Source organism: Schistocerca cancellata, chromosome 8 (assembly GCF_023864275.1).
Source record: "Schistocerca cancellata isolate TAMUIC-IGC-003103 chromosome 8, iqSchCanc2.1, whole genome shotgun sequence".
In the NCBI taxonomy this organism is placed as follows: domain Eukaryota; kingdom Metazoa; phylum Arthropoda; class Insecta; order Orthoptera; family Acrididae; genus Schistocerca; species Schistocerca cancellata.
In genome coordinates, this window is record NC_064633.1 from 26,725,970 (window position 1) to 26,752,441 (window position 26,472).

The following is a 26,472-nucleotide window of genomic DNA, read 5'->3' on the forward strand; positions in this document are numbered from 1 at the left end:
AGATTTACGCGCGAAAGACGTAGGCGGTGTTTTAGGGATAGTTCACGCCCAAAGAAATGATACATATCTTCCTGATCGTAAGTACCTGTACACCGATTAGCGGACATTAGAACGGATAGTGCCTACCCTTCGCCTTTATGACATCCTGAACTCTACTGGCAAGACTTACAATGACGTCTCTGAATGTCTATGGTGGAGGACATACATCCCACACTTCCTCACGAGCCGAAGCCAGATATGGTAGTGATGCTGGACCATGGGGTCTGGTGCGAGGTCGACGCTGTAATTCATCCTAGATGTGTTGGCGTTGGGTGCAGGCCGCTCGATTACAGGGAGGCTATTGTTCACAAACCAGTGCCTTACACATGCTGCTCTATGACAGGGTGAACTGCCATGCTGATACAAACAACCAGCGTCTCTCAACTGTTCCTCTACTCTACGCAGTACACCACACCGTAAAATGTGTTCATACCATAAAAGGGTATCACAACTTAACTGGTTCCCCGACAGTACTTCTTCTGCAGCCTCTGCATCTAGATGAGTTTGATACAAAATTTGAGAAATGGAAAAATCTTCAGGAGATCATGAACTGCATCTCTTCACTTTACCATTAGTTCGATAACAATATATTTCATTCCCAAGCAACAGCTAGCGTCGGTGTAAGAAGAGGGGATGGAGAAAGAAGGGAAAATGGTTAAAGAAGGGGACGTGAAAGACTGAAACACGAGTGTTGTCCAGGAAGCACATTCTACACGATATACGACAGAAATATTGTGAGGGTTTATAGAGAGTGACTATGAATGATCTCTCGCTTGTCTTGGAGCCACACCAATATATTTTCGTTTTGAGATTTTAATTTTATTTGCTATTTACTTATTCTTTTTCAGCTTGTTATAGTAATTTTTCTTAAATTACGTATCTTTTTTTATAATGAACATGTATTATACTACGTATCCAAAAATTCTCCAGATTATAGCATAATAAATAAAATGTGCCTACACTTGTGTCTATTTTTCTCTACAATGTTTTAAGACGCAAGGAGTATAAGCATTTTTAATATGTTACAAAAAATAATGGAGATGTACTACAGTCTTTAATAAAACTTACAGCTATACACAAAGTAACTGACATTTAGGAAAAAATACCTGATATTTCGATGGTAGCTCACATAATTTATAAATAACCATTTATCTTTGGCAGTCATTTACTCAATTTACTTCAGTAAGCATTTGTGCCACTTGTACTCTCAGCCCGTCATATAATTTGCGTTCTTGTCCTCTTCTTGTTATTACGCCTCCAGAGAGTCTTTCAGTAGGGTGTTATCAACTCGTTGTGCAGGTGAGAAACGTTAATGTTAAATGAATCTTCTCGAAGGCACAACAAGCCCCACAACAGAAGAATAACATTGTAGGAGGAGGGTAGCCGATATTAAGAGTACACACAAGAGCAGTTGATTTATAAATGATCACTTTGTTGGAGGGAGAGAGAGAGAGAGAGAGAGAGAGAGAGAGAGAAAGATTACTGCTGTCTATATACCGAGCGAATTCTCGTACCGGTCAACACGCTGGACACCAATCCGAAAGGGCGACGGCTCGAATACTGTGACTAGAAAACTACCTGTCCCTGATGACAGTTTTTGACAGTTGAAAATGATAGCAAGTGCAAAAATCTTTCATGCCAACAGATGGTGTTGAAATGTGATTTTCGAGCAGTTGCGCTACCGACTGGGCTGTATGACGTGTTAGGTCCGTTCGAAATAGATCGCAGCACCTACTCAGCGATAGGATGAAATTATACAATCTCTGTAACATTCCTGAGGCTGTGGTCAAGTCGAACTCTCATTTAGATCCTTTCTACCAGCGCCGTTAATCTTAATCTCACATTATCTTGGCAGAACGTTTGTGTAGTTTAGAAGCTTCAGAGATGTGAAAGCGGCTACTGAAGCTTCGAGTATCTCCGTCATGCCTGTTCTGCTAGTGTCCGCGAGGTTCGTATCCTGGCCCGGCACGCAGTTTTGAATTCTCTGGCGTGTTTTGCGGTGTTCGTTCGCAGTTGAAGGGTAAAAATACGTCACTCTTTATTTTTATATTGTTTTGATTGCAGTGTTTAAATTATTAGTTCTTTATGTATGGGTACCAATAATTTATGCTCTAGGATGCAAACGTTAGCCGTTATACTTCCTATTGTCCCTATGCATACATTGACTGACAGTAATTTGTGCCTTTATTTGATCTCATCTTCAGCATGTCTTTTCAATATGAAGTGTGTTGTTACGTTTATGATTCTATACTGCATGCTCCGTGAGCCGACGCCTTACTATATGTTTCTTATAGGTATCCCGGAAGGTAATGGCAATATTATCTGATGTGGCGGAAGCGCTCATCTGCACCAAATCCGATTCACATAAATATATGCTATGTTTCGAATGGTTCCCGAAGCAAATCGTTGTAAGAAATAGGTTTGAAAAGGCTGTGAGGACAATCGCTGTTTGGGGGGTCTTGGTGCTCGGCTCCTATTTGAGCTAGAAACATGGGGTCATACACTTTTGGGTTAACTAGGACCAGCAGCCTTTTGTGCAGCAGTTTCGTACATCTGTCTTACTGTAGCTATGTTACAGCATATTAAGCTAAGCTCGAACGACGAACCGGAGCTGGCGCCCAGACAAATTGTGAGAATCGATTTATTCCTTTTCCAAAAGATTGTAATTGAGCCGAAATTGTTGGTCAGACTTATGGCACCATTTGTATGTGCACCATTCGGATTTTACGAGCAAAAACAGACAACCTTAAATAACTCTTGGCTGGGGAGACGCTGATGGTTCGCATTTGCTCCACGGAAGCTAAGTTTTAACTGTTTGGGACAATGTTGCATCGGTTGGATTTTACGTGCAATGTATACGCTTTTCTGGGAGTTTTCTGAAGCCCGCCACTTCCATAAACTGATTCTGACGAACACAGATAAACGGGTAAAGTCAAAATGATTTGTTTATCCAATAATATTTATCCGTTGTCAAGATACAATGACTTAAAACCGAGTTGAATGTAACAAGTAAAAATCGTCCTTACGTGAGCTGAATGTGCGGGAACAGTTTAATATTAGTTAAATAAATAAAAAATACATTCTTACGATAAAATTTAAAACTATATTTCAATATTCTAGCTTCACCCAACTTTTACTTGCTTCTTCTTCTTCATGTGCCGTCTCCTCTAAGAAGGTTGGCTGTCATCATGGCAATTTCTGATCTTGATTTGGCTGATCTAAGGAGTTCTGACGTTGAGCAGTTGTACCAATTTTTTAAATTGTCAATCCAGGATGTCCGTCTTCTACCCCTCGTTCTCTTCCCACAAATTTTCCCTTCTAGTATTATTTGCAATATTTTGTAATTTACTCCCCTAATAACATGGCCTAAATATTGTAGCTTCCTTACTTTAATAGTTTTAATTAATTCTTTTTCCTTTCCCATTCTTCTTAGGACATCTTGATTAGTAATCCTCGACACCCAACTAATTCTAAGTATTCTTCTACATGCCCACATTTCAAAAGCTTCTAAACTGTTCATGTCCTTCTTTTTCAATGTCCACGCTTCCATTCCGTATAGTAATTTTGAGAATACATAGCATCTTAGCAACCTCATTTTTGTGTTTAAACAAATGTCTCTCGAACAGAATGCATTTTTCATCTTATTAAAGATACTTCTGGCCTGTCCTATTCTCGATTTAATTTCTTCTGAGCTTTCAATCTCCTCATTTACACCAACGAATATACAAAAAAGTAGAAGAAGGTATAAGTGAAACACAATTCGGTTTTAGAAGTTCCCTCGGTACAAGAGAAGCATTGTTTGCTTTTAACATATTAGCGCAACGATGTATGGAGGTTAATCAGCCACTATATGTGTGCTTCCTGGATTATAATAAAGCATTTGACAAAGTTCGTCATGATCATCTCATAGAATTGTTAGAAAAGAAAACACTTGATAAGAAAGACATCCGCATTATATATAACCTCTACTACAATCAAACCGCAACCGTGAAGGTAGAAAATGAGTTATCGAATGATATAGAAATAAAGAGGGGTGTGAGACAAGGTTGCGTTCTCTCACCCTTATTGTTTAATATGTATTCAGAAGACATATTCCAGGCAGCTCTATCAGATGAAATAGCTGGCATTAAAGTGAATGGGCTAAACATTAACAATGTTAGGTTTGCTGATGACACTGCACTACTAGCTGGAAACCTCAAAGATCTACAATTACTTCTTGACAAAGTCGCAGTAAACATATTTTTGTGAGGTTTTTTATGCATGCCACTTCAATGTTTCGAACTTGTGAGAATGGGTTCAAATCTTGTAAGAAGGTGCACAAATACATGTCATGAATGGTCACCTTGTTTTGTGAAACCTTTATACGTTGCCAAAATATAAGGAACAAGGTTCGAAAGACAATAAAAAGACCTGTACGGGATCGGTCGTCGCCCGATTCAACAAAAATCTACATCACATGAATTTGCAATTGCGAATAATGACTACCATCAGGCTTAGAATGGAATCGAGCGTACCCGGCAAAACATTCTGAACGTTACGAATAATGACACACTGAAAATAAAAAATTGTACAAAACCAAAATATTTTAAAACACACAATAAATCAGTTCTGCTGGTCTCGAACAGAATGCTTTTTCTTGAAACTGCAAGAGGCCTCAAATCAAAAAAATACCTGCCCGGAGCACTAACAGGCAGGACCGGTCAAAGTTTCGGCATTTACTCAAGTGATATGTGCTCTCTACTGCGCACAAAGGCTTACCACTCCACCGGAAATAGTAGACAATATCCTATGCGAGTTGACAACTGATATACGTGTGCTGTGGGAGGTGTGCGATTTACGAAATATGCTTCTGATACTGGCTGCTACCTTTCAATACACACATATTAAAATATTCTGAAACGAAATAAAAAGTAGTTAAAAAATTTGGAATCAGCTCTGCTTGAAAGTCGCTTTAACTAACCAGAGATTTATTTAATAAGGTGGTTCTGCGATGTATTCTTGACCATACACATTCGTGCGTGTGTCCGTGTGAGTCTATTAACTTGCTTGAAACGCGTACAAAATATATTCCTTTCTCGTAGTGTATAGACAGGGCGACAATTATTGAACTATATGAAAAAAAAAACCTAAATTAGTTACAAACTACGACGTGCACACACTCAATTCAACAATTCGGGGATCGAGGCCCAGTGCGGCACAAATTTTCATTGTCGTCATTCCATTCTGCAGCTGATGGTATTCATTATCCGCAATTGCGAATTCATCTGATGTGTTTCGTAACGACTGTGATGGCCGCAGTGCATCGCCATCAGAATAACACAGGCACTGCAATTGCGTATAAAATCTACATTGGTTACCCCAAGCTATGGTGGTATAATATCAAAATAATGGTTGAGTAAAAGCTGGGGATCGAATGGGAAATGTTCCTATCGTAGCAATAAAAAAGGTAAATATGCCCTGGGCAGAGTTGGGGATCTAAAGAAAGGGGAACTAGCTTTTAGAATTACCTAGGAGCTTCGAAGACATTTAAATCAGAACATCATGACGTATTCCCGCTTTTTTACGAGTTAACCCTACTTCCTTAGCGCAGCGAGCTTCCTTATAAGTACCAAGAGTTAACTGCATGGCGAGGAGTGTAACATCAAATAGACACAAATTTATGCGCTTCTACAGAATAGGATGTATCTACAATAGGAAGTATCCGGGACTGGGGTGCATCTATAATAGGGAGTATCCAGAGTGTGGATTCATACATCCTAAACTTTAATAACACGTTGCGGCGTCCTGCAGGACTTGACAAATGCCACGTTGCATGACATGATAGCACGTGCCAGGTAGGGTGACAAGATGGCATGTGCCATGTTATACGACATGACATCATGCATCATGCTACTTTCCTTGACAGGTGCATTGTATTACGTGGCATGAGCACTAATATTAACGACGTCTGAACAATGAGACCATTAGGGAGTGAGCACAAACTCTGATTGCAGTATGAGGCTGAGATGTTGCATTACAAGCGGGGTACAATATAGAGCGGCTGCGAAGTGCTTGAGGCAAATTGTCGTGCCATGAGGAACCTACTCTAGTGGATAAACTAATGTAGTGAAAAGAAAAAGCTTTGTTGTGTTGGCCACATTCCGCAGCAGGTGTATGAATTTCCGTTTATTGAATTCAACGCCCTTTTGTATAATATGTATTTACGGCCTAAATTCATTTTACGTTTTACATTGAAAGCATTGTCAGTGTTCAAAATGTGTGTGATTTCGTAAGGGACCTAGACTTACACAATACTTAAACTAACTTTCGCGAAGAACAACACACACACCCATGCCGCATTTTCAGTGGATTTTTTTTTCTGGAATAATACAGTTTTATTTTTACATGCGATATTTATAGACCTGAAAACATTTCGCAACATAAGTTTTACATAAATAAAATGTTATTTGCAGTTACTTGCGCGTCCTTTCAAAATCTGCGCTTCTCCCAATACTTATTAAAAATCGGCACATATTTCTCGTTCAGGATCTTCTGGTTCTTTAGTTTTCATTCTTCGTTTATTTGTTAGGTAAATGCTGTAAAACGTTTCACTGCTGATCTGGTAATAACTTGACCAGTCGGAAAAACGCTCCTATTGTAGCACAAAAAAGGCGGATACGTTATGCGCGAAGTTAGGCATGTTAAAGAAGGGAATCAGCCTTTCGATTATCTGACTGCTTCAAAAATATGTAAATCATAACATCTTGACATTCTCGCGTGTTTTTCTTCGTTACTATTAATGCCCAAATAACGTAACACAATGCATCGTGTCCAGTAAGGTAACATGACAGATGTCACGTGCTATAACATGACACACGCCATTATGTCATGTTTATCATGGTTGGCTTTGGGCACAGCATGAGAGACTTTAGCCTATAAACTGCAAGATGCAGGTGTGCCAACACCTTGCGGCTAAGGGGAAAAAAATGGCTCTGAGCACTATGGGACTCAACTGCTGTGGTCATAAGTCTCCTAGAACTTAGAACTACTTAAACCTAACTAACCTAAGGACATCACACACATCCATGCCCGAGGCAGGATTCGAACCTGCGACCGTAGCGGTCGTGCGGTTCCAGACTGTAGCGCCTTTAACCGCTCGGCCACTCTTTTTTTTTTTGCTGCTTTTTTTATTTTATTTTTATACAAATGGATGAAAGGAAGGCCGTTCCTCTTCGGCTACATAAACAGAATAATAGGAAGTCGTCCCGTTACGACAAAGGACGCACCATACTATAGCCCGCTGCGAATTTTTCGACGACTGTCTTCTCGTTGCTGTGTTGTTTCCGTTGTTTGTTCAAATCTCATTAAAAAAAAAAGGAATTGGGAAGAGGTGCTATGGTTATCTTCTCATGTCATCGATAATCCAGCTGCGAGGCGGATTATGGAATGCGCTCCAAAGAAAATTAGAAAAATATTGCCTATATTTAGGGTTCCTGACGATCGCACAATGTCGTTCGTTGAGGTAATACCAAAAATCGGGTACTGTCTTTTCGCCATTACCGAAGAGGTAGTGAACAGCGTGGCCGCCGATCCACGTCACAGAGTTCGTTTTTGCTCTTGGGAAATAAATCTCATCGGGGAAAAGAAGTGATCGGGTAGTTATCCTGTCGGGAGTCGTGCGTGTGAGAAAAGCCAATATCTGACGCACCAAATACCAAACGTCCTTTGCCGACCCGCATTCGAAACGATGTTCATCCGTGTCAATCACTTGGCATGTGGCACACAAGGGTGAATCAGTTAGGTGGATGTGATGCAGGCGGGACTGGCACAACTGTTTCCCATTAACAGTAACGTACCATGCAGATTGCACGTTAGTATCAAGGGTGGTGGCATTCACTGCCTGCCACACAGCGCGCCACTTTGTAGTGGGGTGTTTGCTTTCAATCACATTCGGCGTCCTGTTCATTTACATGGCAGCATATATCGCCCTCGTCATCATCAAGCGTGTGGGTAGTAGTGCGGTGCGGATGTAGCTTAATTCAAGGAAGAACTGGCTAATGTAGAAGAAAGGTGCTGGGATGTCCGATATCATCACAGGAGGTGCGAGTGAGATTGGTCGTAAGGCTTCCAGTAAGAGACTTGTGAGGCACGTCGGACTTCGTCGCCACAGTTGTAGGTGACAGCTGACGAACAGGGCCTTCGCTCTGTTCTGAACATGACAGAGGCCTAAACCCCCTCTGCTCCTTGGGAGGGTTAGGGACTCGTAACGAATCTTAAATAACATGCCCGTATTAACAAAGGATCCCAAAACCGCCAACATGCGGTGAGCCAGGGTAGGTGGTACGGGGAGTATCTGTGCAAAATGGGGGATACGTGACGCCAAATAGACGTTAGCATATCGTGTCCGTTGCAGGAGGTCTAGATGTCTCAGACGGTGGTCACTTATTCCTGCTCTCATCTGATTCAATAAACGCCTGTAGTTAAGGGCTGTTGAACGCTTCATATCAGATGTGAAATCAATGCCAAGACAGCGGATTGTGTCACTGATTCGTAGCGGTGCGACGCTCTCGTCGGGTAGGCCTCTGCCTATAGACAGGGCGTGCGGTTTGTGGAGATTGAGATGGTTCCCCGATGCCGCGCCGTAGGTCGCCACCCACACCAGTGCTGCACGAACTTCGTCATTATTGCGAAGAAGGAGTACCAGATCATCCGCATTGGCAGTGCAGCAAAAAGTGTGTCCACCAAGAGATATTCCAGTCAGGCGTTGTCGGAGGCCGCAGAGGAGTGGTTCCAAGACGAGGGCGTACAATATCGCCGAAAGAGGGCAGCCTTGTCGCACCGATCGCTGGATCTGTACCGGCGGCGTAAGACGGCCATTATATAACACCTTGGACGTCGCTCCGCGTAGGAGACGCATCAGTACATTAACTATGACGTCCGGATACCCCATGTGTCGCAGTACCTCCATCAAAAATGTGTGGTCGACTCTGTCAAAGGCCTGGCTAAAGTCGAGTGAGGCCAAAACTCCTGGCAGTTGGCGAGCTTTGGCTAGCGCGATCATATCTCTATATCGGCACAATGCAGTGCGAATATTATGGTCACCACCTAACGATGCCTGGTCCTGCGACACAACACATCGTACAGATCGCTTTAGGCGTGCCGCCAGAAGCCGGGTGAAAATCTTCAAGTCACTGTTGAGTAAGGTCAAGGGCCGATAGTCACTGATCCTGGATCCGCCTCGTAGTTTGTGTATAGGCACAATCAGTCCTTCGAGTAAGGCCCCAGGTATCTGCGTCGTGGGAGACATAAGATCGCGGCAAATATCAGTCCATGCTGGTGCCAGCAATTGTTGATACGTCCGGTAAAATTCCAGAGGAAGGCCATCAGGTCCCGGGGACTTATGAGCAGCCCCAGCCTGTATTGCTTCAATGATTTCCTCTTCCGTTACATCTGCTGTCAAATCCGCCGCCGCTGTCGGAGAGATGGAGCCATAAGTGAGTTGAGAGACTTCGGCGATCATCTCTGGGGGATGTCGACGTTCCGAGTATAGCCTAGTGTAGTGAGCATGAAGGGCGTTGTCTATGTCGCGCTGGGTATCAAGGCGTCGTCCGTCTTCCGTCGTGATAGCTTGGATCAGTGTCCTGCGTCGGCGTCGTCGTTCTGTAATGACGTGGTACATAGACGGTTCCTCCTGGGCCACTCTGTCTTGAGTGCGCGCTCTGACGATCGCACCCTCAAGGTGGCAACGTGTTAATCTGATGATCTGTGCCTTGGCACGGTTCACCGTCACCTGCCGTGCAGATGAGTACGGCAGTGTTGTACATTCCCTTAAGATGCTGTAGTAAAAGTCCATGGTATGTCTCTTCCATGCTGCAACATCTCGGCCGTAGCCTATCAAGGTCTTCCGGAGGGCTGGTTTGGCGCAGAGTAACCACCACGACAGTGTAGACCGGTAGGTACCACGCCGGCGGCTACATGAGTCCCACGTGTTCTCTATAAGGCGGCGGCATTCCTGAGAAGCGAGTTGGGCGACGTTCAACTTCCAAAGACCACGGCTGTGCCATACCTTCTGGCGGCCGAGGGTAATAGCGCAGATGTAGGCCTCGTGGTCAGAAAAAGCTGTGGGCCAAACTTCGGCAGCTCTTGTCCCCACAGCTATGGAGCGCGAGATGTAAATCCGATCGATGCGGCTGGAGGAATGGCTGGTGTAGTGAGTAAATCCGGGCCGATCGCCACAAACATGTTCCCACGAGTCCACCAATTGAAGATTATTTATAATTGTCGTAAGTTCTGCGCAGGGAGAATGGTGTGGTAACTGATCCTTAGGTGCTTAAGTCCCCTCCCATTATCAAGGCGTCCTGACGGCCCATAAAGAGGGGCGTGATTGTATGAGCGAAAAAGGTGGATCGTTCGCGACGCCGACCAGATCCTGACGGTGCATAGATGTTAATAAGTTTGACTCCTTGGATAGTAAGAGCCATGGAGCCATGCCTCTGGCGTCAGGGAGATACTCGACGTCTTCTGCGGATATACCTTCGCGGAGGAGGATCGCCACACCGCTGCCATTGGCAGACGCATGTGAGACCCAAGTCTTGTAGCCATAGGGTCGCTTGAAGTCTGTGACATACACCTCTTGAAGGAGCGCAATGTCGATGTCTGCTGCGTTGAGCAGGTTCTGTAGCATCTGTAGTTTATGTCGGGCACGTATGTTGTTGATGTTAATCGTCGCTAGACGGTACGTTTGGTCAGCCAGGTCGGCAACTGGGTTGTGTAGGAGGCCAGGTGTGGGCGGCAGGGGCGGCCCCACAGAGGCTGACGATACAGCCGTAGTCACTGTTGTTGTTCGGTGCTGGGTACAGCCGCGGGAGCATCTCTGCCTTCGGCATCCTCCTGTTGCTGTGGCTCATCCTCGACATCATCCGCCCAAGAAGCAGATGCAGCAATTGGTAACTGTTGCTGAGTGCTGTCAGTAGAGCGCTCGCGCGCATGTTCAGTAGCAGAAGTGATGTTGTCAGACTGAGGCTCAGAAATTGTATCCGCCGTAGCATCGTGACGGGAAGGGTGAGTTGTGGTGGTAGAGTCCTGATTGTCGTCCGAGGCCGATCGTTCGTCCGGGTCACACATCCGAAGCAGGCAATCATCGGATGGCGTATGGCGCCGTTTCTTCCGTTTGCGAGGGGACCGTTGTTTCCGGACATGTTGTTCTGTGTCAGAGTGCGGGCGACAATCATCTGATGCGGTCTCCATTGGTAGGAAGGCAGAGGTCGGGACAATTTCAGTTTCTACTTCCATCTTCTCTTTAGGCTCGTCTTGGTTGCACAATTGATTACCGTCTTGAGGCAAGGCTGCCGATGACGTCGTAGAGGGGGATATGCTGTCCGCCACAGTCATCGACCACTGACTGCAATAAGGTGTTACGATCCTGGGCAGGAACAGCTGTTGCGGTTGCAGCCGCTGCATACGTGATGGGGAGTGAAGTAGGCGTCGCCGGGGATGGAACTTCACCAACCGGTGTTTGAGTCAGTCGGCGTTGAATGCAGGCCGATCGGACATGTCCTTCCTGGCCACAGCCGGCGCAAGGACGCGGTTGTCCGTCGTACATGGCAATGGCTCTGCAGCCGCCAATTACTAAATAGGATGGCACATGCTTCGTCAGTTCAATCTTAATTTGTCGCACTCCATTTAAGACGGGATACGTTTCAAACGTTTGCCATTTTTCAGCCAAGTGGCTTAGCACGTTGCCGTATGGTTTGAAAGCTGTCATCACAACATCTGGCGGGACTTCGGATGGCAGCTCGAAGACCCTCAGAGTGCGAAGGCCTAATCCAGCGTGGTCGATCGTGACAGTTCCTACGTGACCATCAGAATGCTTGAATTTAAGTCCATGAGCGTGTCGACACACAACATCAGTGCACGCCTTGTCATTGATCATTTTTATGTAGACGACACTTTGTGTTATAGAAAAGTGGATCCCAATGATGTCTTGAGGTGCAATATGAAGTTCTTCCCGGATGAAACGTTCAATGTCAAGTGCTCGAGGTCTTGCGTAGTCCGCTTGAAACGCGATGTGAATGGTGGACTTGCGATACGTGTGCGCCATGGCACTACCGAGACACGGACGCGTGTCACTCGCCGCAGCGGAAGGTAAACAGTAAACACTCGCGCGCGCGGTGCGCTAACAGGGGGACACAGGCACGACGACCGTGCCCCACCGCTGCTAACAGCGGACTGCGTACTTAAACCTAACTAACCTAAGGACATCACACACGTCCATGCCCGAGGCAGGATTCGAACCTGCGACCGTAGCGGTCGTGCGGTTCCAGACTGTAGCGCCTTTAACCGCTCGGCCACTCCGGCCGGCATCGGCTAAGGGAGCTCACTGCACTTGGGAAGTAGGGTTAACTCGTAAAAAAAGCGCGAGTATGTCAGTATATTTCGGTTTAATTGCCTTTGAAGCACCCAGGTAAGTTGTAAACCTGCTTCCTCCTAACTCTGCCCAGAACACATTTGCCTTTAACGCTACGATAGGAGCATGTTCCATTCCGGTTGCCAGCTTTTAGTCAACCATTATTTTCACATTAGACCACCATTGCTTGGCAACCGATGTTGATGTTTGTTGACTCGGGCGACGACTGATCCGGTATAGGTTTTTTTATTGTCTTTCGAACCACATTGCTTGCATCGTGGCATCGGATAAAGCTCTGACAAATCTAGAACACATGCATTTGCCTACCTTCTCAGAAAATTTGGATCGATTTTCAAGGATTTTGAACATAGAAGTGGCGCGCGTAAAAAAACTCACAAGAACATGCACATAAAATTCGAATGAAGCTAGAATTTTGAAAGCTAGTTTTCAATTTTATCGTAAGAACGCAATCTTTTTAATTTATTTGGTCCACTTTAAACCGTTTCCGCGTACACGTAAGAACGAATTTTACTTGCTACATTTAGGTCGACTTCAAACTATCGTATCTCGACAACTGATTCAAAAATTTCGATTTGACGGTCTTCGTTTATCAACCTTCGAGCAAAGTTTGAGCCTTTTACTACAAGTTTGAAGTACGTAAGTGTCCCGCTTCAGAAACCTTCCAGGAAAACCTGCCTTTGCATATTTTTTGCACGTAAAATCAGAACGAGGGTGATTGTTTTTGCACGTTAAATCCGAACGGTGATATAAAAATGGTGCAATTAGCTCACATCAATTTCAGACCAGTTAAAATCCTTTGCAAAAGTAATGGACAGAGGCAGCATATTCAGATATTTTAACAACCAACCAAGCCCCCATACCTGCTGCATCGTTGCCCTGTGTTGTGGCTCTACCCTCCTCTAATGTTTTGTGGTTCCTGGTTAGATGAGGAGAGGGTGGTAAGATAGGTGGGTGGCCGATTTCCTCTCACTACAAAACAAAATGCACACATGGTTAAAATACACTGTATTACAGGAACCAATTGAGTACTTAAGTTCAATGATGTCCAGTCTGAAGTTATGTGGTTAACATGTACTAATTCTTTAATCTTGTCCGTGTTGAAATCACAACTATATACAATGACTACATTCACTCACAGGTAGCTAAGGTGCGAGGCGACGACTATCACTGTGGAAAACTTGAGCACATGCGACAAATTGAGATGCAATGCGAACTGCGTTCTGACGCCACGTACTGAGGTACTGACATTGAGATATTGAGACTGCTCTGTCGGCGGCGGCGGCTTATGTGAACACTTCCTAGGGGGCGTTATCAGGGCGTAGCCAGGGGGCGTGTCTTGGTCTTCTCTTGTCGTAGGCGTGCTTATTTCAGCGCCTGCTGTACAATGTTTCCTAGTGCCGACCGGTGTTCTAGCGACGGCGTACGCCAACGCACCCTGAATGACCACATGTCCGAGGAGAGACGGGGACTGTATGGAGGACGTGTAAAGACTTCCCAGCGAGACTGCTGATGCATATGTCGAAATCACCTTGGCAACATACGAGCGCGACCAAATTTCCTATTTTTTGAGAGCTCAGTAAAAACATTCGTGGCCTACGATTTGCTTGGGACGGACAGGTGCACGTCTTGGTGCAGTAATAGTTTCGTAGCGGCGTGGCCGAGCGGTTCTAGGCGCTACAGTCTGGAACCGCGCGACCGCTACGGTCGCAGGTTCGAATCCTGCCTCGGGCATGGATGTGTGTGATGTCTTTAGGTTAGTTAGGTTTAAGTGGTTCTAAGTTCTAGGGGACTGATGACCACAGATGTTGTCCCATAGTGCTCAGAGCCATTTGAACCATTTTGTCCCGGTTTGTAAGAAATTGTGGCCGGCCGGAGTGGCTCTGCGGTTCTAGGCGCTGCAGTCTGGAGCCGAGCGACCGCTACGGTCGCAGGTTCGAATCCTGCCTCGGACATGGATGTGTGTGCTGTCCTTAGGTTAGTTAGGCTTAATTAGTTCTAAGTTCTAGGGGACTGATGACCTCAGAAGTTAAGTCCCATAGTGCTCAGAGCCATTTGAACCAATAGTTTCGTAGGCAACCGCAAACATTTTTCCGTGAAGGCACTAGGATAAATGTATTAACAGCTATGGCGATTACTTTTGGAATAATAAACTGTTTACTTACTTCTTTACTTCTGTCTCGTTTCCATTTGACTGCCAAGAAAATTATGAAACTTGTAGAGGTCTCTAAAAACTTTTCACTGCGTTCTGTTTTACTTTTTTACGGTCATTAGTCCGAAGATCGGTTTGATGCATCTCTTTACGCTAGTCTGCCTCCTGTCCAAAGCTCTTCATCTATGCATGACTTCAGTGTCCTGCATCCATTTGATACCGCTTCCTGTATTGAAGCCTTGGTCTTCCTCTAGAACTTCACTCCCCCCCCCCCCCCCCCCCCCGCATTCATCCCCTCCCCGCTCCCTACACAAACACAATCAGTTTTCTCCATTATCAAACTGACGATTCCTTGATTTCATAGCATGTGTCCTGTCAACAGATCCCTTGTTTCTGTCAAGCCCTGCACAACATTCTTTTTTTTCCCCAGTTCGCTTCTGTACATCCTCATCATTATGGGCGAGGAAAGGGCTGTATAGGAAACACTGAGAAGATAAGAGAAGACAGGATGATAGGACATCTGTTAACACGTAGGGAATAACTTCCATGGTACTAGAGGGAGTTGTAGGAATGAAAACTATAGAACAAGACAGAGGTCGGAATACGTCCAGCAAATAATTGAGGACATAAGTTTGCAAGTGTTACTCTGAGATGAAGAGGTTGGCACATGATAGGAAACCGTACCAGACCGCATCAAACCAGTTGCCAGACTAATGACTTAAAATGGAAAAAAAAGAAATTACCATTTAGAATTTTTCAGTTTTGACATCAGATTCTTTATCAACAAGGTCAAAGACAGCAATATATTTTTTTTCTGTCCACAGTGGGGGAGATCTGAATTTTAGCCACGTTTCCGCAAGTGTCCCCTCACTGTGGGACACCACGACTTCACGAAGTATGACAGAAGGGACGCTTCAGGTTGCGTGCAGAAGGGAATCAGAATTTTAAGGGATGGCTGGACTATTACGGTTCTTCACACACACCATTGATTTTTCTCACGTCTGAATTAGACTGGAGTTGCCACTCCTGCCTTTCTCACACATTAAACGTTAGCTGCTTGTGATCAGCTGGGTGTTAGGTGGAGTGGGGACCACCTGATTAAATGGACCTGTGGACAAGCGACGCTCTTCAGTCACGCATGAGCGAGCAAGAAAGAGAGTGGGAAGGGAGTGGGAGCCACTTGCGAGCGTGGAAGCACCGCACCCCGCCTGCCTGGCAGCCGGGGCAAGCGCAGTAGCTGGCGCAGTCCCCGAGGGCACAGCCGCTGCAACTTGCTCCAGGCAAAGTCTAAGGCACCAGATACAGATATTCCACGTAACGATGCAAACACCGCGTTTAGTCTTAAATTACAAAATCTGAAATATAATTATGCGAGATAATTGTGCACCATTACAATAAAACCCCAATATACACTCCTGGAAATGGAAAAAAGAACACATTGACACCGGTGTGTCAGACCCACCATACTTGCTCCGGACACTGCGAGAGGGCTGTACAAGCAATGATCACACGCACGGCACAGCGGACACATCAGGAACCGCGGTGTTGGCCGTCGAATGGCGCTAGCTGTGCAGCATTTGTGCACCGCCGCCGTCACTGTCAGCCAGTTTGCCGTGGCATACGGAGCTCCATCGCAGTCTTTAACACTGGTAGCATGCCGCGACAGCGTGGACGTGAACCGTATGTGCAGTTGACGGACTTTGAGCGAGGGCGTATAGTGGGCATGCGGGAGGCCGGGTGGACGTACCGCCGAATTGCTCAACACGTGGGGCGTGAGGTCTCCACAGTACATCGATGTTGTCGCCAGTGGTCGGCGAAAGGTGCACGTGCCCGTCGACCTGGGACCGGACCGCAGCGACGCACGGATGCACGCCAAGACCGTAGGATCCTACGCAGTGCCGTAGGGGACCGCACCGCCACTTCCCAGCAAATTAGGGACACTGTTGCTCCTGGGGTATCGGCGAGGACCATTCGCAACCGTCTCCATGAAGCTGGGCTACGGTCCCGCACACCGTTAGGCCGTCTTCCGCTCACGCCCCAACATCGTGCAGCCCGCCTCCAGTGGTGTCGCGACAGGCGTGAATGGAGGGACGAATGGAGACGTGTCGTCTTCAGCGATGAGAGTCGCTTCTGCCTTGGTGCCAATGATGGTCGTATGCGTGTTTGGCGCCGTGCAGGTGAGCGCCACAATCAGGACTGCATACGACCGAGGCACACAGGGCCAACACTCGGCATCATGGTGTGGGGAGCGATCTCCTACACTGGCCGTACACCACTGGTGATCGTCGAGGGGACACTGAATAGTGCACGGTACATCCAAACCGTCATCGAACCCATCGTTCTACCATTCCTAGACCGGCAAGGGAGCTTGCTGTTCCAACAGGACAATGCACGTCCGCATGTATCCCGTGCCACCCAACGTGCTCTAGAAGGTGTAAGTCAACTACCCTGGCCAGCAAGATCTCCGGATCTGTCCCCCATTGAGCATGTTTGGGACTGGATGAAGCGTCGTCTCACGCGGTCTGCACGTCCAGCACGAACGCTGGTCCAACTGAGGCGCCAGGTGGAAATGGCATGGCAAGCCGTTCCACAGGACTACATCCAGCATCTCTACGATCGTCTCCATGGGAGAATAGCAGCCTGCATTGCTGCGAAAGGTGGATATACACTGTACTAGTGCCGACATTGTGCATGCTCTGTTGCCTGTGTCTATGTGCCTGTGGTTCTGTCAGTGTGATCATGTGAAGTATCTGACCCCAGGAATGTGTCAATAAAGTTTCCCTTTCCTGGGACAATGAATTCACGGTGTTCTTATTTCAATTTCCAGGAGTGTATTACACTACTGGCCATTAAAATTGCTACACCACGAACATGACGTGCTACAGACGCGAAATTTAACCGATAGGAAGAAGATGCTGTGATGTGTAAATGATTATATTTTCAGAGCATTCACACAAGTTTGGCGCCGGTGGCGACACCTACAACGTGCTGACAAGAGGAAAGTTTCCAACCGATTTCTCATACACAAACAGCAGCTGACCGGCGTTGCCTGGTGAAACGTTGTTGTGATGCCTCGTGGAAGGAGGAGAAATACGTACCATCACGTTTCCCGCATTCGGGAGGACGACGGTTCAATCCCGCGTCCGGCCATCCTGATTTAGGTTTTCCGTGATTTCCCTAAATCACTCCAGGCAAATGCCGGGATGGTTCCTCTGAAAGGGCACGGCCGACTTCCTTCCCAATCCTTCCCTAATCCGATGAGACCGATGACCACGCTGTCTGGTCTCCTTCCTCAAACCAACCAACCATCACGTTTCCGACTTTGATGAGGTCGGATTGTACCCTATCGCGATTGCGGTTTATCGTATCGCGACATTGCTGCTCGCGTTGGTCGAGATCCAATGACTGTTAGCAGAATATGAAATCAGTGGGTTCAGGAGGGTAATACGGAACCCGTGCTCGATCCCAAGGGCCTCGTATCACTAGCAGTCGAGATGACAGGCATCTTATCCGCATGGCTGTAACGGATCGTGCAGCCGCGTCTCGATCCCTGAGTCAACAGATGGGGACGTTTGCAAGACAACAAACATCTGCGCGAACAGTTCGACGACGTTTGCAGCAGCATGGACTATCAGCTCGGAGACCGTGGCTGCGGTTACCCTTGACGCTGTATCACAGACAGGAGCGACTGCGATGGTGTACTCAACGACGAACCTGGGTGCACGAATAGCAAAACGTCATTTTTTCGGATGAATCCAGGTTCTGTTTACTGCAACATGATGGTCGCATCCGTGTTTGGCGACATCGCGGTGAACGCACATTGGAAGCGTGTATTCGTCATTGCCATACTGGCGTATCACCCGGCGTGATGGTATGCACCATTGGTTACACGTCTCGGTCACCTCTTGTTCGCATTGACGGCCCGACCCGTGGCTCTACCCTTCATTCGATCCCTGCGAAACCCTACATTTCAGCAGGATAATGCACAACCGCATGTTGCAACTGTACGGAACTTTCTGGATACAGAAAATGTTCGACTGCTGCCCTGGCCAGCACACTCTCCAGATCTGTCACCAACTGAAAACGTCTGGTCAATGGTGGCCGAGCAACTGGCTCGTCACAATACTCCAGTCACTGCTCTCGATGAACTGTGGTATCGTGTTGAAGCTGCATGGGCAACTGTATCTGTACACGCCATCCAAGCTCTGTTTGACTCAATGCCCAGGCGTATCAAGGCCGTTATTACGGCCAGAGGTGGTTGTTCTGGGTACTGATTTCTCAGGATCTATGCACCAAAATTGCGTGAAAATGCAATCACATATCAGTTCTAGTATAATATATTTGTCCAATGAATACCCGTTTATCATCTGCATTTCTTCTTGGTGCAGCGATTTTAATGGCCAGTAGTGTATTAACATAAAATTCAATTATACAGGATGATTCAGCTACCCCTTCTTCTGGATTTTATGTAACCTGCGACACCTTGAAAAACGACATGTGAGATTTTCATATTCTCTCACTTGGTACACTCAAACTATGAATCCAAACAAAAAAATGAACAGCACCTTTTTCTAGGAAATTTAATGTAGTTAAATTTTACACTGGGATACGTATTCGATGGAGGACACAGTTTTGGAGTTATTCAAGAGAAACATTTTTTGAAGGTCACTTTTGTACGTTTTTCTTGAGCAACTGGAAAACTGTGGCCTCCATCGAATATGTACCCCAGTGCAAAATTTAACTACATTAAACTTCCTACAAAAAGGTGCTGTTCATTTTTTTCTGTAGGACTTATAGTTCACGCAGTGCAAGCGAGAGAATATGAAAATCCTGCACATGGGATTTGAAGGCATTACAGATTGCATAAAACCCAGCAGTAGGGGCATCTGAATCTCCCTGTATAATGCAGTGTGTCCAGGTTAAACACGCAGTAATATAAAATCTAATAGCCTGAGATGTAAGTTAAATATTTATGTACGGCATGTTTCTACATTTATGGTAACTCAAAATGGTTTTTTAAACACCCAGTATACCTCGGGTCTGGGCACAATAGTTGCGTGACAGACATCTCATCTCTATTCCTTATTTTCCAAGCGTTTTGCAGCATTCCAAGCGCCAGACTTGTGACCCCTGCAGGAATGCAATGACACACATCTGGCAGATCGTGGTGTCTGACACAGATTATTGATAAGCCTCCACAGAAAAAGAGCAAGTGGTGTAACGTCTGGGCTTCTAGGGAGCCAAGCAGTTGATGGACTACCTCTCCCAATCCAGCGATCTGGAAACTCGTCATCCAAGAAATCCCTCAAAATGTTCGCAAAATGGCGTTGTGCGCTATCTTGTTGGAAGGTCACGTCAAGAGGAAGTTGTGGCTCTCTCCGCGAGATAAAGCATACGAAACCCCTTTTGTTGTGGAGTCCACATGGCTGCTGACTTGGGTTCACGTGAACAAAGCAGTTAAGGCCGTATTACACGATGCGCCTAAACTGTAGACCTATGCACCAGCGCCCCAAGCGTGTAGATCTGTAACTATAGACTGGTTCACGTAGACCTATTACACCATCCACGTGGCATGTACCCGGTGCGCATGCGCAGTAGACAGTGATAATGCTCAAAACGCAAACAGAACTGTCTGGTCTCTTCTAAAGTCGTTCGTTCTACTGCACGAAACAAGGGGGACCGTGTGACATATTGGAACGTTATCCGTTCGAATTATTTATCTGACTCAAGGTTCCTATTTCACACGAAATTGTTTTTTCTCATTATTTATTATGAAATTGTTATTCTCTAACGTAGCTTACTAGTTCTGAATTACAGACTCAACAGTTAGTTTTATATTACGACACACAGGTAAATGTATTTATACAGCATTTTGCACACGGAGGACCCACTAGTTTCTGGAGCTATTGCCCTAGTAGTGACAGTAAATCTTCGGATTAAGGCAGAACGGCGACGAAAATACAAAGCCAGACGTTGTTGAGTTCTATCCTGGCTGAAAAGAAGGGACAAAGGCAGGGGATTATATTCTCTGCTTAAGAAAGAACTGAGGCTCGAAGATCCGCATGAATTTCTGAGATTCGTGAGAATGGACATGGCCTGTTTCTAGAAGCTGCTGTCTATGATAGAAGATGGAATTAGCAAGTGTGACACAATTATGAGGGAGGCTCTCTCACATTCTCGAAAGTAAGAATTAAATCATATGTTTATACGTTTTGTGATTATACCAGCTTATATCACTAATAAAATACCGGTAAATTCCCTGTTACGTTGCAGGCTGGATGTAACATTACCCTTCCTGGCGATTTGGGAATCCTTTAAGAGTCTGGCTTTTAGCCACAGAACAGCACAGCCCACCATTTCAAAAATTGTTGTGGGTATATGCACTGCAATTTGCAGCACTTTAAAGGATCAGTACTTAAAGGTGTACTTGTGTTATTCTTCCTAGTTTGGAATATATACAGGGTGAGTCACCTAACGTTACCGCTGGATATATTTCGTAAACCACATCAAATACTGACGAACCGATTCCACAGACCGAACGTGAGGAGAGGGGCTAGTGTAATTGTTTAATACAAACGATACAAAAATGCACGGAAGTATGTTTTTTAACACAAACCTACGTTTTTTTAAATGGAACACCGTTAGTTTTGTTAGCACATCTGAACATATAAACAAATACGTAATCAGTGCCGTTTGTTGCATTGTAAAATGTTAATTACATCCGGAGATATTGTAACCTAAAGTTGACGCTTGAAACCTCCGACGTTCAGTTGCGTGTTGTAACAAACACGGGCCACGGTCGGCGAGGAGCATCTGCAGGGACATGTTTACGATGACGACCGTGTTTACGAGTGTGGCTGTAGTGCACTGTTGTGGTTTGGTCTACCTGTCGCAGTGTCCGCATGTAGCGCTTGCTGCTATTGTTATTCTGCATTCGTCTCCGCACGCAGACCAACTGTAGTACACCGTGTTACCAGACGTCTGTGATATTGTAGTGTTGTAGGAACTGTGACCATGGTGTATTCGAACTCTGAAAATGCGGAGATGATACTCATCTATGGCGAGTGTCGACGAAATGCAGCTGAAGCCTGCAGGGTGTATGCAGAACGGTACCCGGACAGAGAGCATCCAACGTGCCGCACATTGCAAAACATCTACCGCCAACTGTATGCAACAGGTATGGTCGTAGGACGCAAACGGGTCCGTAACGGGCCGGTCACAGGAGAAGCGGGTGCAGTTGGTGTGTTAGCTGCTGTTGCCATGAACCCACACATGAGTACACGGGACATTGCGAGAGCCGGTGGACTGAGTCAAAGTAGTGTCATGCGCATACTGCATCGTCACCGCTTTCACCCATTTCATGTGTCGCTACATCAGCAATTACATAGTGATGACTTTAATCATCGAGTGCAATTCTGTCAACGGTCATTAACAGAGAATGCACAAACCAGGGGGCAGTGAATCTACGGAACATGCATTACTGGTCCGTGGACAATCCTCGCTGGCTCAGACAGGTAGAGCGACAGCGACCGTGGACTGTATGTAAATGTATGGTGCGGAATCATTGGCGACCACCTCATTGGTCCTCACTTCACTGCAGGGGCCCAAACAGCTGCAACATACATCGCGTTTCTACAGAATGATCTGCCAACGTTGCTCGAAAATGTCCCACGCGTCGACGTATGAGGTATCAGCATGATGGTGCACCTGCACATTCCGCAATTAACACTAGGCTGACCCTCGACAGGATGTTCGACGGGCGTTTCATAGGACGTGGAGGACGCATAAATTGGCCAGCCCGTTCTCCTCATCTTACACCTCTGGACTTCTTTCTGTGGGGTACGTTAAAGGAGAATGTGTACCGTGATGTGCCTACAACACCAGAGGATATGAAACAACATATTGTGGCAGCCTGCGGCGACATTACACCAGATGTACTGCTGCGTGTACGACATTCTTACGCCAGAGATTGCAATTGTGTGCAGCAAATGATGGCCACCACATTAAACATCTATTGGCCTGACATGTCGGGACACACTCTATTCCACTCCGTAATTGAAAACGGAAACCACGTGTGTACGTGTACCTCACCCCTCATGGTAATGTACACGTGCGTCACTGAAAAAGACCAATAAAAAGGTGTTAGCATGTGGACGTAATGAGCTGTTCCAGTCTCTTCTGTACCTAAGGTCCATCACCGTTCCGTTTGGATCCCTACGTAATTTGGTGCTCTCCGATACACACGATCGAACAGCGGAGGAGTGGTACTCAAGCGTCAACTTTAGGCTACAATATCTCCGGATGTAATTAAGATTTTACAATGCCACAAACGGCACTGATTACGTATTTGTTTATATGTTCAGATGTGCTAACAAAACTAAAGGGGTTCCATTTAAAAAACGTAGGTTTGTGTTAAAAAACACACTTCCGTGCATTTTTGTATGGTTTGTATTAACCAATTACACTAGCCCCTCTCCTCACGTTCGGTCTGTGGAATCGATTCGTCAGTATTTGATGTGGTTTACGAAATACATCCAGCGGTAATGTTAGGTGACTCACCATGTATATGTTCTTCTCAGAGTTTTGCAGTCCTCGTCTGTCGTACTGGACCAAAGTGCAAGGACTTCCTCCCTTTCACTGCCAGTTTCTCTTTTCGGGCATGCTAAAATCAAGCAAGAGATGCAATCGAATCAAACATGAACTGTCGTAACTAAGGCGTTACGGTAAAAACCGAAAATCACGGTATAACGTTATATGAATATTACTCAGAAAGAATCGATTTCCGACTACCTTATTATGATACAGTGGGTTATACATACACCTTTCCTCGCTGTATGCCTGATTTAAGACTCTTAACGCCTCTTTCCTCCATTTCATTTCTACAATGTGAAGCTATCAATAGAAAAAATCCTTTCACAAACAGCTAGGGTAAAAGATTCTACAGAAAAAAAAGTTCCTTTTCTGCATTTATGAAACCTGCACACTGAAAAAAAAAAAATATGCCGGAGACCCCCAACACGAAGAACCCCAACGCGAAAATCTGAAATTAGCCACTAGCCACCTAACAATAACCAAACAACAAGCAGAAAGCACTGTGGTACACCACCCTTCTGCGCATGCGCGGATTGGCGGCAGTCGAGAACTGCTCTCTATTGTGGCGCACGGATAATGTGTCTCCTAATTTTTGTAGTTTCACCCGTTCTACTGCTAGATGGCTGTCGCACTGGACCAGTACCATTCGCGGCGGATTGCCCCAAGCTAACACAGAAAAGTTTTGAGTTACCATACATGTACAAGTAAATGCCCAATATATACAGGGTTATTACAAATGATCGAAGCGATTTCACAGCTCTACAATAACTTTATTATTTGAGATATTTTCACAATGCTTTGCACACACATACAAAAACTCAAAAAGTTTTTTTAGGCATTCACAAATGTTCGATATGTGTCCCTTTAGTGATTCGGCAGACATCAAGCCGATAATCAAGTTCCTCCCACACTCGGCGCAGCATGTCCCCATCAATGAGTTCGAAAGCATCGTTGATGCGAGCTCGCAGTTCTGGCACGTTTCTTGGTAGAGGTGGTTTAAACAGTGAATCTTTCACATAACCCCACAGAAAGAAATCGCATGGGGTTAAGTCGGGAGAGCGTGAAGGCCATGACATGAATTGCTGATCATGATCTCCACCACGACCGATCCATCGGTTTGTAGCAATTGTAAACGGTAAGGCTTGTGCTTTAGCCTTTTCCGTAAGATTTTCCAAACCGTCGGCTGTGGTACATTTAGCTCCCTGCTTGCTTTATTCGTCGACTTCCGCGGGCTACGCGTGAAACTTGCCCGCACGTGTTCAACCGTTTCTTCGCTCACTGCAGGCCGACCCGTTGATTTCCCCTTATAGAGGCATCCAGAAGCTTTAAACTGCGCATACCATCGCCGAATGGAGTTAGCAGTTGGTGGATCTTTGTTGAACTTCGTCCTGAAGTGTCGTTGCACTGTTATGACTGACTGATGTGAGTGCATTTCAAGCACGACATACGCTTTCTCGGCTCCTCTCGCCATTTTGTCTCACTGCGCTCTCGAGCGCTCTGGCGGCAGAAACCTGAAGTGCGGCTTCAGCCGAACAAAACTTTATGAGTTTTTCTACGTATCTGTAGTGTGTCGCGACAATATGTCAATGAATGGAGCTACAGTGAATTTATGAAATCGCTTCAATAATTTGTAATAGCCCTGTATATAACTCAATTACGTCTCATGTTATTACATTTTATATTATTATATGTTTAACCCAGACTCCCTCTACGTAATGAAACTTGTCCTCAAATTTGCAAGTTCTGTTTTACAAAGACGGATAAAACGGCACATGCATTTCGCAACAGACCTATTATCGGAACTAAGAGCTAATCTAAGAGAGAATTAATCCTTAATTTTTAATATATCGTAGCGTATAACTGTTCTTGGATGACTGTATTTATCAGAGTATAGTTAGACATGTACAATGAGGCAGGAGCCAAAACTTGGAGAGAGAATTATTTAAACAAATGTTTTTATTTGTACATATGTGACGCACTGTCGGTCTGCTAATAGTAAAAGTTTCTTTCCTTGTGAGAGTTAGGTTGAGAAACCAACGATGATGTGGAATCTGTAGCTGAATCACCCAAAGCCACGTGTGTTTGATGATGTGGTCCGTGTCCAGTAACTTTGTTCATTCCGTTTGTGCTTAGTATCTGTGAGTCTACCTCCTGAGGATTTTTTTTTTTAATGGCAGCAGAAACACTAAATTCCGCATTTTAAATCTGTACTCACGTTGAGGGTATTACCATACCAGTCTGTGACCCCTGCACTGACTCCCAACTGAGAGACATTGATGTATGCAGCCCCCGATATTGCAAAGGTAGTAGAATTAGTCAAGGGGTCAAGTCGCCAACCCCTAATGGAATCCAAGTTAGATGTCACACTAAGAGCACACTAATTCTTCTATAGCATCATATCTCAAATGCTTAGTGTTACGGCGTAAAGTGAAGCGGCGGCACGCCAGTCGGGAACGACAAGGAAGAGAAGGCTTGAGAAGAAGTCAGCGAGTCACATGCCGACCGGACCTCCTTCCAGGACGACAACGCGACAGCAGTGGCCCCAATGTGGAGAGGACCGACTGGTGACGACCCAGTTCAATAGCAGCTTCAAGACTAGCGACTGTGGTAGCAGTTCAGGAAAGACTTTTTGTCAGAGATCAGCAGTGACTACAAAGACTGATTATTTCGTATGTCGCCCTTGTCTTTCGACACATCTGTGTTACTGTAAAAGTTAAGTATTGTATTTGATTAATTGTAATAAAATTCATTAATACGACTTGTTTGATTGTTTGTCTAGCGAACCGAGTTAGCAGGATTCCTAGACACTAGTAGACTGACGTAGAGGCTGGACGAAAGACTTAGATTCTCTTCTTTTCTGGTTTTCCCACAGTCCATGTTTCACTGCCAGATAATGCTGTGCTCCAAACGTACATTCCCTGAAATTTCTTTCCCAAATTAAGATCTGTGTTCGATACTAGCAAACTTCTCTTGTCTAGGAATGCCCTTGTTTTCCAGTGCTATTCTGCTTTTTATGCCTTCCTTGCTCTGTCCGTCACGGATTACTTTGCTGTCTAAGTAGCAGAATTCCTTAACTTGATTACCTTGATTACCAAGTCAGATGTTAAGTTTCTCAATGTTCTCTTTTTGCTACTTCCCATTACTTTCGCCTTTCTTTGATTTACTCACAAACTATGTCCTGTATTCATTAGACTGTTCATTCCATTCGGCAGATCCTGTAATTCTTCTTCACTTTCACTGAGGATAGCAATGTCATCCGCGAATCTTATCACTGATATCCTTTCAC